This window comes from Python bivittatus, unplaced genomic scaffold (genome assembly GCF_059951505.1).
Source record: "Python bivittatus isolate LINGU-HERP-01145 unplaced genomic scaffold, Pbiv_v1 ctg000440_np1212, whole genome shotgun sequence".
NCBI lineage: Eukaryota > Metazoa > Chordata > Lepidosauria > Squamata > Pythonidae > Python > Python bivittatus.
The window spans coordinates 10,375,687-10,381,686 of NW_028277063.1; the positions used below are offsets into that span (position 1 = coordinate 10,375,687).

The following is a 6,000-nucleotide window of genomic DNA, read 5'->3' on the forward strand; positions in this document are numbered from 1 at the left end:
CTTCCTTCCTTCCTTCCTTCCTTCCTTCCTTCCTTCTTTTACTTTTTTATCAAATTTATATGGTCACCCATCTCACGAAAAGTGACTCTGGGCAGTGGTCAACAAGTTGATAAAACAATAAAGATGTAAAACACAGTTATTAGTAAAAAAATTAAAAGTCACAAGGAAAAAGAGAGAATAGTTGTTAACCACAGCAATGGAACCACCTCAAGATCTTACTGGTCACCTGGGTCCCCCAGACCTGATGACATAACCAGGTTTTGAGGGACTTCTGGAAAATCAGGAAGGATGGAGCTAACTTCACTTTGGGGGGGAGAATGTTCCATAAGGTGGGTGCCAGGGCAGAGAAGGCCCACCTCCTGGGACCCACCAAGTGTAGTTCCCCAGCAGATGGGACTCACAGCATGCCTCTTCTGCTGGATCTTATGAGACGGGTAGAGATAATTGGGGAGAGGAGGTCCCTCAGATAACCAGGCCCCATGCCAGGAAGGGCTATAAAAGTTAAAACCAGCATCTTGATTTGGACCCGGAAGCAAACAGGCAACTAATGCAGCTCATGGAGCAGAGATATACTATGTGCCGCTGCATTCTGCCCCAGCGAAAGCTTCTGGATACTCTTCAAGGGCAGCCCTGTGTAGAGCGCATTACAGTAATCCAGTTGGGAGGTGACTAGGGCATGAATGACTGTGAGCATTTGATCCATTTGAAATAATTTAGCAGCCCCACCTTTAGTTGCAGTGACACATCAGAGACAGGAAATTTGCATATATTTATATTTTTATTATTACTCCAAAAACCTGTTTAATACCAAAGACCTGATTGTTGCTCTATTTTATTATATCTGAGAGAGAGAGAGAGAGAGACAATATGCATTTAATCATATTAGAGTAACATGTCAGAATGCCACATTGATACATGTGGAAGGTGAAGACATAATCAGAAATCCCAGATTTAAAAAACTGGGAATCTTGAACAAATGGGGAAGTATTTCTCATCGTCTTCTACAGCAATCCTTTGATGACATATCAGAGACACGAATGTTGATCCGATTGTTGTTCTTCCTTTTATTATGCCTGAGAAAGAGAGAGAAAGGGCTACAATATGCATTTAATCCCATTAGTTTAATATCTCACACAACCACAGGTGAAGGCATCATTTGAAATGCTGCTCGCACAGACTAGAAATCTTGCACAGATGGAAAACGGCTTCTTATACTGATTAACAGCTACATCTCAACTGTGTCTTCTGTTTCTCCCGACCAGAGTCATAATTTCATGGGTAGCCAGGGGACGTCATAACACTGTGGCGTTTGACCAGACTGATACATCCGAAGCATCGTCATCCACTCTAACATTTAGTGGGCAAATGAGCACTTTTGAGGTCAGCTAAGTTTGGGAGATGTCAGGAATTTGCTGTAAGCAGATCTGCTAGTAAATGAAATTGTCACTAATAATTGTATTACTGCAATGATTTTGACTGAATGATGAATTTTGCATCCTCCATTGTACCATCAAATATTCAAATGTATTTACTGTAAATAATCCATTAAGAAAATGCATGCTTTTAAGTGCACATTAAAAATATTGAAATACGATTTTTAGACAATTTCCCTTGGCAAAATTATGGATCAGTGCAGAAAGAGAATGGAATAGAATTATGGATAAACATAAAAAATTATAGAGGAGGGGAATAAGCAAATTTTCCCTTCTTTGATATTGAGGCATATATGAATTACAAATTACACAATTGTTAATGAATTCCAAATTTATCTTTTGAATTCCATTGAAATTCAGATACTGAATGCAGATGGATTCAGAAAAAAGGGGAAAAAAGCTGATGTTTCACTCACCTCTATTATTTTATTGGGCTCTTGTCCCTCACCCACTTTCTTTACTCAGCTTCACCCTAGGTCAGGGATAATGATATAGGTTTAGTCATTCTTTGGATTAAATATTCCCAAAGACCACAAGAATGACATAATCATTTCTTGCCTCTGACCAGTCCCTTGAGCTACATGAGTTCTTAACTAAGAGCTCACATTTTGCAGAGACTTTAGCTGCATCAAATACTTTGAGATATAACCTTCAGAGATCACTATTAACTCATCAGCATTTTATGGGCAAACATTCTCATCCTAGGCTGAAACACTGTTTTGACCAGGACTGTGTGCAAACCAGAGTAGATTTAGTAATCTCTGCTTTCAAATCCAGCAACTGTCCCACCATTAAGATTTTAATGTTGTTTTGTTTTGTTTTGGAGGGTAGTATTTTTAAGTGCTTGATTACTTTGCATGAAACAGACTTGTCCATTATTTCAGGAAGATATCCAGATAAAAAATTTGTCCATTGAATCTTGAATCCAGTAAATGGAGGGCAGGGAGATTTACACAAAAGAAAAGTGAAAAACCTGAAATAGTTCTTTGTTATTTGCGCAAAGAAAAATAATACAGTTTCAATATTATTATTTTTATTGTGATTATTCTTACTTTTAACAAGACTTAGCTGGAATATTACCATTTTTCTCAGCCGAAAACAGATTCCAACAAAATAGGAATGGACACAATTGTGATTCCAAGTCTCATCATTCGACTCAATCTGCCGTAACCTACAGGATGAAATGGAATGAAGCAATTAGTAGACTTATAGATCCAAATGAACAGGGCTGTCATAAGCCTGCCGTTGTGATCTGGTGATAATGGAATAATATTCCTCACAACTAACAAACTAAACATTTCATGATTAATCTTTCAGGGGTTGAAAACTAGCTAGTATTTGTCCTTCCCTAGCACCAAAAAAAAAAAAAAAATCCAAATTGTTTTCTTTTTTGGCAAAAAACAAAAAAACAAAACACCCCTCCTCTTTCAAATAGCCAGTCTGGTTTCTCTGGCAATTTATTGACTTGGAAAGTGGATATTGTACAAATAGTTTTATATGAGTTTATTTTATGAATGTAAGCCAGAATTAGCTTGATTTTTCTGTTTCGATATAAATGTAGAATGTAAACTGTATTAACGATGATGATAACAATAATGAAATTTTATGTATTTTAGTGATCTTGCAAATACAGAATTTACAAGATTAAATACAAATACAGAAATGCAGTGTTAGTTAGGAGCACCCTGGGATTGGCACACAGAGAGAGGCCACATAGGAACAATCCAGTCCAGGGTCTCAATCACAAGCTTATTCCAGATGGATCCAAGGCCTCAGCTGAACTGCCTGACAGGTCCTTGGGGAAAACCCCAAGCTCCCTCTGGCACCCAACAGGGTCCATCAGTCATCTGGGGTGGGCCCACATAATGGAGGTGGAGGTGGAGGTGAGTGGTCCCAGCAAGTTGTAGGGCAACCAAAGAGTGATCTGTCCATGGCAAAGGACTGATGTTAATGTCCTCCAATACCAGATCTCACTGCAACTGTCCTCAGCCAAAAACCAGATCTAACAGTGACCTCTAGAATGTGTCAGGACTTCTATCATTTGGGACAGGGCCATGGTTGCCATGGAGAACATAAATTCCTGAGCTGCCCAGACTCAACCTCACCAGATGGCAGGTTAAGTTCACAAAGACCATTCGCTTGGGGACTCCACCACCAACCCAGCAATAGAATCCAGCAGCTCCAGCAGGGATGATGCAGGCAGTAGGGAGAGCAGTACACCAGCAATAATCCCAACTATTCACGAAGGCCTAGGTTAAGCCAGAGGGTCTCACATCCAGTTATTTACAGGGCAGAACCTCTAGGACCCCTCAACAACTCACAGATGACAACAGCCACCCAACCCCACTTCCCTGAGGTCACAAGTGGTGCTAAATAGAAAACCTGTGGCAATATTTCGGAGAGAGGACCCCCCTCCTTGGGCCCACCCAAGTCTTAATTATGCATGCCAGATCGGCACACCCATCCACAATTCTATCTTGAATGAGGGTAGATTTATTACATACCAACCTGGTATTCAAAAGCAGCAGCCAGAGCCTGGGATCACCAGGAATCCATCTATGTGGTCCTGTGGGTGAATGCTGAAAACCAGATGTTCAGATTGCTCTCAGTCAGTGTTCTCCAGTGTCTCCAACTGCAGCCTGCCAGCCCAGCACAGCCCTGCACAGCCCTGCACAGCTCCAGCTAGTCCTCCAACTCCACCTTTCTGCATCTGGTTCTGGGATGACTCCAACAACCCCGGGACTCCAGCCTCTGCCTCTATCAAGGCCTCCAGCTGGCACACTGTCCTTGGTCTCTTCTTGCCATCCTGCCAACACCACGATCTGTTGCTCCTCTCACCACCAGGAACCCAGTGGCCACACAAATAACCCCATGATTAGCTCCGCAGTGCCTCCCCACTGCATAGAGCTTCTAGCACATCACAGATACAGGTAAGTAAATATAACAAACAGGTAAGTAAACTTAACAAACCAAATAAAATATTCATTCCTGATAACATTATAATTATAAAAATTACCAAAAAAAAAAAACCCTCTAAAAAGACAACATCCAAAAGTCTCAAAAGAACAAACAAACAGAGCACACACCACACTTCTGGACTGCCAGCTTACATGGGAAAACATGTTGCCTTTAGGCACATAGCAATGGATTGCAAGCTGTCAACCTGAGAAAGAAATCATATTCTCAGAAAAACTGCTTACTGTAGAAAATGAGAATCTATGCATGTGGGTTTGGGCATGCGTGTATGTTTAAATCCTTGGTCTTTTCCTCCCACCCTCTGAAATCCATGGACTTTGCTATATTCTTTTCCTGGCTTTGAGAGTCAGAAACACCTGCTCTATGTTTACTGATTCCCACCTTCAGCCCTTAAAATACTTTAAAAAATGATAACCTTTCAATAGCTGCTATTAATATGACTAAATATGGATCTAATCTCATGAGAAATAAAACCAATTCAACAACAGTGGCATCTTAGTCAAGTTCAAGATCCTAATGAATTAAAAAATGTTTTGAAATGTGTAAGAATCACTTACCTGAGGAAATTGATGTATCTTCATGATCTGTAAGTTGGATAAAAATGAATAATATATTTATACTTCCTCTTTTCCTTTATATGTCAATGAGAATTTATCTATTTTTTATTGTAATTTTTGAACAACATAATGAGGATTTCCCTTTACTTTGGACTTCAAATCACTTTATCATAATTTAAGGGGTTTTGTTCCTTAACTCATATTCTTTAGATATGTACTCTAAAAACACTCAGTTTGTTACTGGGGTGTGAATATTTTTTCTTTCAACTATCTCCTCCCTCCTCCCTTCTTTAAATACAGAATTGCCTAAGCTTACCACTCAAAACAGCACTTTCTGTGGAAAACAAGAGGATGAATCTTTTTTCTTTTTTTTTTTTAGTGAATCCGTGAAATATAACTATAGAACCCCTGAAATATGACTACAACAAATGGGCAATTTTGAAGTGGGTGGTTTACACAACAGAGTAAGTTACAAATAAACTGTGTAATGATTTTGAATGATTTTGAATCCAGTCCAACAAGTAAAAAGTGCAGAAAAAGGAACTGGAACTATACCCTAGAAATGGGATGGTTCATTGGTTGCAATCATGAATAAGAACATTCAACATAACAGATTTAAAATGTGATGAATCCTGAAAGGAACCAAACCTATTAGATTTTGCAGCAATTTGTTCATATTGATTAAAAATATGTAATAATTACTTACTTGGGAGACGTGATGGATCTTCTTCAACTATAACTTGAATAAAAGTGAGTAAAATGTTTATAGTTCCTTCTATTTTGCTCTACATGACAATGAAACTTTATGCTTTTAAGCATCCAGCTTGTTTTTATAACACTTCTCTTTACCAAAAATCCCAAAGCTATATACAGAATTTTTAAGTTGTGATAAATATTGCGTGATGTTGATATTTCTATTTTTCTTTGTTTGTATTTGTTGTTGTATGCTGCACAACATTTCATAACTGCTGCAGTATATAAATGGCATTCATTTGTTCATTTAATCAATCAGTATCCAATATCAATATCCAAGA

General features: G+C 38.7%; 1 long non-coding RNA gene across 2 annotated transcripts; it reads right to left on the minus strand.

The window, feature by feature from the left end:
* Positions 1–767: 767 nt before the first annotated feature.
* LOC148215800 (uncharacterized) lies at positions 768–4,996 on the minus strand. 2 transcript variants are annotated; one of them, XR_015796487.1, is made up of 5 exons: positions 4,967–4,996; positions 3,942–4,012; positions 2,514–2,604; positions 1,850–1,905; positions 768–1,073 (listed from the first exon to the last, which is right to left on the minus strand). It is a non-coding gene; the product is annotated as an uncharacterized LOC148215800 (long non-coding RNA). The 2 variants fall into 2 exon arrangements; XR_015796486.1 differs by lacking the exon at positions 4,967–4,996 and having other exon boundaries at positions 3,942–4,286.
* Between the last annotated feature and the right edge of the window lie 1,004 nt (positions 4,997–6,000).